Raw genomic sequence first — 10,499 nt, forward strand, 5'->3', positions numbered from 1 at the left:
TAAAAACATCTGTGCTTCCCTGGTGGCGCAGTGGTTGAGAGTCCGCCTGCCGATGCAGGGGACATGGGTTCATGCCCCGGTCTGGGAAGATCCCACATGCTGTGGAGCAGCTGGGCCTGTGAGCCACAGCTGCTGGGCCTGCGCATCTGGAGCCTGTGCTCTGCAATGGGAGAGGCCACAACAGTGAGAGGCCCGCGTACTGCAAAAAAAACAAAACAACAACAACAAAAAAAAACATCTATACTGGGAAGGCATAAATGTGTGTGCAGACTGAGACCTGCAGAATGCAGTTTACAGGGCTTCTGGCCAGGTTGAGGGCTAGCTGTGTATGTTGAAGTAGACAGGTTACAGAATGCATGCCTTTTGCAAGACTGAAATCATGACAGGTCCAGAAACTGATGCACAATTCCATTTCACTGATATTAAAAAATACTTCAACTCTTATACTCTCACAGGTAGATTGAATTGTGTACTGGCCACATGTGGAGGCGTTGCTTTGATGGTCTTACACTTCAAGATAAGGTCTAAAACACTCCAGCTGTGAAAGCAACTTATGGAGTCTAAATTCTCTGTACCTCATCTGTTAATTTCCCCTGCCTGGAAAAGCTACAGTCAACTCAATGTGACACTCAATTTGCACAAAAAAGAAGCCAGTTTACATTTCTCATCACTTTCCCACTTGGTTTTTTAGGTTTTCAGAGGACAGTGGTCATTCTCTTCCATGTGGTGGGCACTCGATGCAAGTCATAATGCTTCTCCTATCTGCTCCCTCACTGATTCTCCCCCAGAGTGGAGTGACTGCTCTGCCCAGAGCCTTTGGGAGAGGAATCAGGCAACGAGAACTCAGTCCTTTCCTCTCTCCTTCCTCTGGAGAGTCAGCTGCTCCTAGACAGCAAGTGTTCTGATTCTCCGTGCTCTAAGTTTTTCAGTAGGAGAGCTCCATATGCTGCTGGCTGTCCAGGTGAGCTTGTGACCAGGTTGATAAGTCTGCCTGAATCTGGAGTGAAGAACCGGAAGCTCATTCTTGCTGCACTTAAACCATATTCACCATCCAGCCTTTATCAGCAAAAGAGTGACATATTGGACTCCATCTGCCTGACCGTTCTGTATATCCCAATTGCTTCCAAACTGGGTCAGGGAAAAGGAATGTACTTACTGGCTCCCTAAAACCCCAATAGGTTTGAAGACACAGCTGACATTACCCACTGTTTTACCACCTTGTCTTTGCTGCAGCAGAAGAGATAGCACAGTCTACTGGACAGCCTCTGTTCCTCCAGGGAGACGCCCAGTCATCAACTGGATCTCCAAGATAAAAGCCCTCTGCAGGGAAATCTGCAGTGTTTGCTGATTTCCACAGGTGCAAATACCCACACCGTGGCAGCTTTTAAGCTGCCCTCGGGATATCATTGAACAGAGTCGGGTGGAGGTTTACACAATCTGCTCTCAACAGCCAGTAAGGAGCTGACTCAGCCAACTTGCTGCACCTCTCTAGAGCCAGGAAGAACATCCTTCCAGAGAGGCAGATGGCCATGGCACATGGCTAGATGCACACCTCTCAGCTGGAATTCCTGTTTGGTGATTGTCTGCTGCCCTGAGAACTGGCTCAACTGTAGGAAAAGACCAACACTCTGGGCCACATTCAGTGGCAAGTCTACAGTCAGTTCAATATAAAATTAAAGGAAACAAGATGAGAACGAGGTCACCTTGCAGGTGGCCACACCAAGAGCTAGCCCAGCTTGGATTAGACACACTGTCTTCCTAAGTTCCTGCAGTTACACATTCCCTGGTCTTTTTCTGGCATTTGGTAATCATTTCCCCATCACGCGGGAAAGGTCATTTTCCTGTCCCTAGCCCTGATTTTCTAAGCAGCAGAAATACTAGAGCTTGAATTCTGTTGAGTGATTATAGGCTGGCTGCTTACATCATCCTGATTCTTACTTTTCCATATTTGAAAAAATAGAGATTGTGATATTTTCCTAGAAGGTTATCAGAAATATTATAAATGATGTTTTAAAACACCTAGGATGGTGTGTGGCCTGTAGTCGGCATACAATAAATGATAGACATGTGGTCACTCCTTTGTTGGTGGCAGGGATGCAGCCCAAGGAGATGGAGTGGGGAGCGGAGCTCAGCCGGTGCAGTTCCTTTTGATTCCCTTCCCATTTCCTCACTTCGTGATGTTTACGTCAGTTTTATCCACTTTGCTGTACTGCACACTTGTCCTCCTTCCAACTCCACCTTCTTCTGGCCTCCCTCTCAGAAGTCATTACTCTTAAGGAGCAACAGGAAATATAAACAGAAGCGGGGAGGCAGGGGAAAAACGTCCTTATCATGCCTATATTAGTAGTAGTTTTCATGTTTTAAAATATGCATTTTAAGTGCATGCCTAATATTCCATTTAAGTAGACACACCATACTTTGTCATAATTTCCTTAACTAGATCCTCAATCAGGTTGTTTTCAACATTTCACTCTTACAAAAAATACTTCATTGAACATCTATGGGCAAAAATGCTTACCTACATTCAGATCATATCTTTAACAGCTTATATCTGCTAAATGTTACAATGTTTTTAAATATAGCAAGCAGGAAATGCAGGCCTGAAGAAACACCTTTGAAGCCATTCCGAGCCTTACCTGAGAAAAGCTGCACAGTTTTCTTCACAGTCAACCCTCAGCGATCATCTAGCGTCACTCTCCCCTCCCCCAATACTTCTCCCATTATTTTTGTATATAACTTCCAAAAACAATCCAGTAGATCCAGAACCAAAAGTTACCTCAGGGTCTTTGTAAATCTGTTTCTTCAGTTAGGTTCCCCAAGAAACACCATGAAACAAAGATCCAAAGGCAAGTAGTTTATATGGAAGTGAAGGGGTGGAAAGGTGAGATAAGAAAGCCAATAAAGAATGCCGATCGAGCCAGTTACCACTGTGGGTAACTGGAACTTGGGCCCCGGAGACAACCATTTGGAAGCAGTGTAAGCATGCCTCTGAGATATCCCACCCTAGGCACGGGGGGATCCAGGGTATTCATTCACCAACTCTTGTTAGTCCCTAACTGAAAGCCCCTGCTGGAAGGCGATAATACCCTGGCACTCCCTGTGGCACAGGTAAGCAACATGGCTTTTGCAGGCAGGGAGAGCCCTCAGCAGAGGAATAGAAGTGTTGGCAGTTGGAAGTCCGCTGCCACGCACTGAAGTTGTGGGGTGAGGGCGTATGGGTGAGATGCCAACGGCGTCTGCTAGAATCTATCCCTCGGGAACACTGCAGCTGTACTCCTGGAATACGGCTGTTGCTTTAAGTTGTGATGTGCATAAAAGAGGACATTCATGGTCTAAAATCCATGTTTTCCATCCTATTATATACCTAGTGAATATTGGATAAGCTATGTAAATAGACCATACACAGCAGGAGAAAGTAGGTAGGGCTTCACATCTAGGAAGATGAGAATCATTAGTTCAACAAGCATTTATAGAGGGTCTTTTAGTCTGCCAGTCTCGATGAGAAGCACTAAAATACAAAGGTGCGTTCGACATAATCCCTGCCTGTAAGGAGCTTACTCTGGTGTACGAGCAGAAGGTGGGATCGGAGAGCAGAGGAGACCTGTGGCCTGCTATCCAGGCAGGTAACCTGGGAGGAAGCAATACCCGAGAAGAAATTCCTAAACTTGGTATGTCTAGGCAGATAGGACCTCAGAGAGCCTCACAGAGTTCCCTAGCCCCAGAAGTGGAGAATGGTCCCATGCAATCCCCAGAGAGCCTGCAGGATGAGTATCATGTGCCCAAGAGGGGTATGAAAGCAGCAGAGAAAATTGTTAGGCATGAAAGGTGTTTGTTATGAGACTGAGGGATGCTGGACATGACCTGAGGGCAGGGTGCCTGGCTTTACTGTGTCCCCGTGCCAGCAGGTGACAACTAAGAACCAGAGGCCTCCCCTCCCACCCCAAAGTCCTCCCAGAGCTTGGGGGGAACCAAAGAAGTCAGGAGACAGGGAACCTGGATTGACTAGGAATTCTATGTCTGGCAGAATGGTATCTGGTCCTACAAATTCTACTGAGTTTCAGACAAATGAAGCAGGGACATTTCTTCTGTACTCAAATTTGTGGATCAAAAGCTGTACCCATTGCTCAATGATCCCCCTAATATCGTGTTGTTCTCTTCGACAAGTCTCCCAGAGCAGTGCGGTAAGGAGGGCATAGTTCTTGGAGTCAGACAGACTTTGGTTCAAGGTCTAACTCTCCTGATTCCAGTCCCGGGATGTGTGCTTACGGGCAAATTAACAGCGTATATACCCCTTTGAGAGTCAGTTGTCTCACCTGCAAAATGGTGGTTTCTGTGAGGATTAGTAAGACAAGATACAGGATCATCTACTGGGGAGGCTTAGCAGAGCAGCCTTCCAGAGAGGAACTGTCTGGGATGCTGTCATCCCTGGCTTCTCGGGCTGCAAGGTGATGTCACCACGGCTCATGGACAGAGGGGAAGAAACTCTGATGGATGGGCCAGAATGGCTCCTCCCAAGCTTGTGACATTGTGAAAACCTCCTAGACTTCATGGAGACGGTCCAGATGCTCGAGCTGGGAGGGGAGTTTGGAAAGAGCTCTGCTAGAGGAAACAGATGGCACCAAAAATCTTCTCAGAGGAGCCACTGCGTCATGCTCTCCTTTGATTCTGCAGATGCAATTATGCCAGCTCCCAAGGATGAGGGAATTTGCCATAGATCAGCAAGCTTTTCCAAAGAATAAAATGTCTACATATATATGTAAATGTCTTATCCTTTGGAAATTTATTCTTTGTGTATATATCACCAGTTTTAAGGGGATGAATGAGTATTACAAATTCTGATTTTTCATTATGAGACATACTAAATAGAATGCATTATTTTTGTATACATGCTTATGTGCCTAGAGACTTAGGGTTTTACATAACGTGCCATTTTTTTTCCTTTTCAGATATATCCAGATGTTTTTAGTCTATGCAAAGTAATGCATAGTAATGATGGATATGTACTGCATTTTTCAATTGATTTGCAAGATGTAGTTATATAAAAGAGTTTTAAAAACATAATTCTTTCAAAATTTGTTCATTTTTTTTAACCACACCTGGAAAATTATTTTTCTATTATTTTGCTTTTTTGGAGTTAAAATACTCAAACACCAGAAACATTGTTAATCTGGGACAAATCAAGTCTCAGAAATTTTGGAAGCAATCACCTTCTGCAATGTCTGGCATACAGTTAGTGCGCAACAAAAGTCATCTTCCTCCCTCTCCCCTCACTGCCACGGGTCGTCTGGGAAAGGACCCTACCTCCTTACTGTTCTTGTATATTAGCCTTCCCATTTCCATTCCTAGTCTGCCTCCAAAACATGAAATATCTTCAGATATTTGATACTGACTATTGCAGTTATTACTGCTGTAAGTTTCTGCTTACACTGCCCTAGGTGCTGGGAATGCAGAGAAGACTCGATCCCTGCCCCAAGAAGCTGACAGTCTAGAGAGGGCGAAAAGCACACAAACCTTGGACACACTGTCAGTCTGACACTCACCTGTCTAGATTTAATGCCACAGTTTCCTGATACATTATACAATGATCTTCTCACCTGGCTGGCTCCCCATACGCTTTCTTCTTCCTCAGGCCACCTGATTCCATGAATGGGATCAGCCCTTATAAATGAGGCCTGTCTGCAGAAGACAAATAGCTCCATGGTTAGGTTTACTAGATTCCTGGAACAGGCTTTCTAAATGAAGGAGAATCTTCCCTTGACTTGAACAGGGAGATATTTTTTTAAAAGCAGTGACTCTAAATTGGAAAAAAAAAGAAAAAGAAAAAAGCAAAAGAAAGCAATGACTCCATATGTAGCAAAGATACCTGCCTAATCAAAATTTAGATTAAAACTTTATTTTCCTCACCCTCTTTCATTTTCACCCGTCGAAGCTTTCATTTAACAAATGTGCACAGAGTGCCTGTCTTGGACCAGGCACTGTACAGGCACTGGGTTAAGATGAGCTTAATATGGTACCTGCCCTCTCAGAGGTCATGGCCAAGTGGGGAAGAAAGGCAAGCCGCAGACAAGTAGAGGGGAGTGCGGTGAGGGCTATGGAAGAGTCAGGCACAGGGAAGTTCTAGAATTCAGAGGAGAAGCACCTCAATCAGTTTGGAAAAATTTGCTCACTCACAGTCTGCCCCTGGCCAATTAATCTCCATTACTGTAAGAGCAGTACACAGAGATCCTGGCACAGAGAATAAGAAGTTCTTTTTCCTGATTCTAGTTTGGCTCCTGAGTGAGGTGCAAGTGGTGTGTCTTAATAGTTGCATTCTTCCTGCTAAAGCTGTAAAACCTGGCTGAGATACTGATTTCAATCTGGGAGTCTCCTGGACCCTGTATTCTGTGTCCCTGAGGACATCTCAGGAAGTGGCAGCAGCAGGACTGCCAATGGCACCGTCAAATCTCCCCCCAATGGAGTCTGGATTTGAAACTTTGTCCACATTAAATGGAAGCTCAACCCCTTGGGTTTCCAGACTTGGCCCATTGGTATCCTCCTAACCGTTGGTACTCATCGCTACCTCCTTGTGGGTCACCACCCCCAAGCTGGATTCGATCAAGTAGAAAGCCTTCGTTTCCTCTAATTCTCCCTTTCAGAGGTGTATCCACTGAGTCTGTTTATTCTCATAATGGGATGATGAGCTGAGGCCCTGAAGAGATGCTCTCAGCTGATTCCAACTCAGAGAACTAAGAGATGTGGCATGTTCACTCTTTTGGGTTCCACCATTGCCCTGTCCAAAGGAGGAAGCCGACTCTTGTGGTGCTGGAGACAGAAATAGGCTTGGGAGAAAAGATCCAGGAGACGTCCTGTAACCTGTGGCAGAATGGGAATGTGAGAGGAGAGAGGGACCAGCAGCTGAGATCAGGCCCGGTGGGGCAGATGTAGAAGCCAGAAGGAAGTCTCATCAACCAGGCAGAACTCAGCACTCAGAGGAACTACAGAGGATGGTGAGATTTAAAGTGCTTCAAAAAAAAAAAAAAACAAAACAAAAAACTCATAAAGTTCTTAAAATAAAATTTAAAAATAAATAGAAATCAAGCTTAAAGTATTTCATGCTTTGAAACTGACAGCTGTTTATAATTTTTTTGGTAAGGAGGAAAACTGATTTACAAATCATGGGAGTTGCTGGAAGCATCACCTCAGGCTCTAAGGCGGAGTTGTTTATGAATTTAGGGGAGGAGTGAGATTTTCTCAGAAAACAATTTTTCTTTTTCTGATTGAAAAATGTTTTTACACGGCTGTGTGACTAGAGTGTGACCACAGTGTTACTTTTTCTGGTTTTGCTCTGTGGAAGGAAAAGAGAGGCCCCCCTCCAAGGAGGAGAAGAGGAGGGATGCTGTGTTTTGAGCATTCTACTCACAGTTCTTTGTCAGTTTAATGAATGGCAGCTTGACCCAGACAGACAGCAAATATGGATGGCTCTAAGAACAATCGTGTTACTCCATTGCAGAGCTAGGCTTCAAATAAGCTGAGAAACTTCAATGGCAAATCAAATAGGGGATAGAAAAATGCCAGGGTTTTGTCTACAGAAAGATATAGGAAATTTTAGCAACCATAATCAATGAGGCTTACTAACAAGATGCTACAAATATACACGGGTGTTTATTTTTTAAAATCTTGCTCTGTAAGAATAGCATGTTTAAATATACTGGTCTTTAATGTACTTATATATATTTTTTAATAATATTATATTTTATAAGATTATGGCTGGATAGAAAAAGCGGGGTTTCTTTCTCAGTTCACTTGCCTGCTATGTAGACTTCTGACTAAAACTAAGATACCTCGAGTGTCCTTAAATCAGGATATCCACATTTCAGGAACACTTTGAAGTGAGTTGGGATTAGCAGACTCTCAAGTGATGAATTTGCAACCTAAACACAAAATGACAAAAAGTATTCAATAAATGCTTATCTGAATAATAATATGTCAAACTCAGAGTGACCAAAACGTCTTAAAGATTGAATTTAAAGCTCTGAAGGAAAACCACTCCCTTTGAAGGCAGTTGACATGAACAAAGGTCTCTGCAAAAATGATTTTGGAAGTCAAGTGGGGGCTTACTGTGGGTTTTATTGTCAGAGTTAGAATCAGAGCCAACGCAGCCTCTGAAAAAAATATAATCCCCCAACACTGAGGGTGACGCTGTGATTTTTTTGGTGGTTCTGAGATATGAGCAGATGGTCAAAACCATAAGTTGGATTCACCTTTTGGAATACCATATCTTGAAGGGGTTAGATGACAAGAAAGCCATATACTCCTGTCTTCTCTCATAGATACTTGCTTTAAGAATCCAGCCGCCATGCTGTGAGGGAGCCCAAACAAGCCCAGCCACAGAGACCACACTGGGAGCTCAGTTGGCTCCGGCCAAATGAGCCCAGCTGAGGCCCACGGCATCGACTGCCAGACATGTTGAGTGGAGACACTTCAGCTGATGATCCCAGCACCTAACCATCCAAGACATGTGGGGCAGAAACCAGTTGTCCCTGTCGTGCACTGTCTGAATTAATTGACTCTCACAGAATCTATGAGCATGATAAAATAGCTGTTCTATCCTACTAAGGTTTTCTTTTTGGGGGGGGGGAGGGAGTGGGAGGTGGGAGTAATTATCCAGCAAGTAATAACTACAATAGTCAGTATCAAGTCCTGCAGGCCAGAGACCCTTGGTTACAATATCCAGAGACTAAATATCCAGTCTTTATCCGAGATAAAGGAGAGGCACATACCAGTCATTTGGGTTTCGGGACAGGAACTCAGGATCCAACTGCTTCTTTAATACACTTTTCGTCCATCTTGTTGTCTTTGATCACACACATACCCCACTTCTAGAGGTCTCAGTGCCACCAAATCCTGAGCCCTTCGAGGGGTCTGCTAGGTTTCTTCTCCCTTCACCTTTTCCTTCTGCCAAGCTCAGGATTCCACTTTCTCTGGTCTGCTAAGGTCAACTGTCACTCTGTCACTCGCTCCTTTAATTTCTCAGCTTCCAAAATTTGGTTGCTATAGTCTTCTTTTCCTTGAGAGTTTCTGCCTTAAAAAATCATCTTACTGATGTTTCAGTGGGAATTTGGGGGGAAAAAATGGAATTAAATACATAGGTTCAATTTGGTATCTCTCATTGGAATTTTACTAGATTGTTTATATCTTTTCTGGATATACTGACTTATCTCCTTTTATTTATTTAATTAAAATAAATTACTGAAGGATACTGGATACAAAAAAGACTTGCGCTTTATTGGACAAGAACAACGAAAACCTTTCCACTCACTATCTTTTTTCAAATATTTCAGTTCTCTTTTATCCAAATGAATGTGAATGTGAAGTCTCCCCCTTTCTCCAGTTCTAATCCTCACCATTAAAGAGCTTTTGTGCTTGGCCTGTGTTGCATATTCATAAGAAGTTATAAAAACACAGGCTCATCCCTGAAGGAGAAGACAACCTAAAAATAGAAAACAATATAGTGAAAACACAAAGACTGTCAAAGAGTATGTCATTCTTGTAAATAAGCAGATTGGGGCTTCCCTGGTGGCGCAGTGGTTGAGAGTCCGCCTGCCGGTGCAGGGGACATGGGTTCGTGCCCGGTCCAGGAGGATCCCACATGCAGCGGAACGGCTGGGCCCGTGAGCCATGGCCGCTGAGCTTGCACGTCCGGAGCCTGTGCTCCGCAACGGGAGAGGCCACAGCAGTGACAGGCCCGCGCACAGCAAAAGAAAAAGGAAGGCATAAAAGCATTTCTGATAATTATATGCATCTGTGAGGGTATATTTATGCAAATACTTTCATGTATTTTAGAGTATTTATTTAATCAAAAGTCTAAATGATTCAAGGAGTATAAGAATAGTTGAAAAAAGGAAAGACCATGAAGACAAAGAAGACAGAAGAAGGAGGTGTGTCAGAAATGAAAAGGAGTGAAATTCCCGAAGACTAGTGAAATAGAAGCACCTATTGAGATAGCCAACAACCTATAATCAAGGTACAAGAATGTGACAGGAAATGTGTAGGCTTTCTGTAAACTTCAACATTGATCTCATACCACACACGCCTTTCGTTCCATCTGACACAAGTGTACTTCCCAGAGGCAGATAAGACAGTTCTTTATATACTTCTATAGTGACTATTAACAAAACAAATGGGCAGATTTTGTTAACAGAATGCTTATACCTCTGTTTTTATCCACAGTTTTACACTGACCTCTCAATAATTCTACCACTGAACCCACTAAGTATAGTATTGCTTACTACAGACTGAGAGTTTATATTAAAACTGAGACTGTACATTAGAATAAAACTGTTTCCTCTACCCTCATGACACTTCTAACATTCACTGTGTGGGTTTTTCTGCAACGCTCCAACTCTCAGCAAAGTCGGAGTCCGACACTAACTATCTGAAGTTAGCCCAGACCCTACAAGGTAAGGGCTCAATCCCACGAGAGTGCGTCTCCACTTCAGATGCCATGGCAAGTCCCGGTT

At 43.7% G+C, this 10,499-nt stretch overlaps 1 pseudogene across 1 annotated transcript; it reads left to right on the plus strand.

Moving 5' to 3' along the window:
- The first annotated feature begins 379 nt into the window (after positions 1-379).
- Positions 380-564, plus strand: LOC309962527 (ATP synthase membrane subunit K, mitochondrial-like; annotated as a pseudogene). The gene has a single exon. The product of its transcript is annotated as an ATP synthase membrane subunit K, mitochondrial-like (transcript).
- Positions 565-10,499: the final 9,935 nt, after the last annotated feature.

The sequence above is a fragment of the Leucopleurus acutus genome (assembly GCF_964270905.1).
Source record: "Leucopleurus acutus genome assembly, chromosome: 5".
Lineage (NCBI taxonomy): Eukaryota > Metazoa > Chordata > Mammalia > Artiodactyla > Delphinidae > Leucopleurus > Leucopleurus acutus.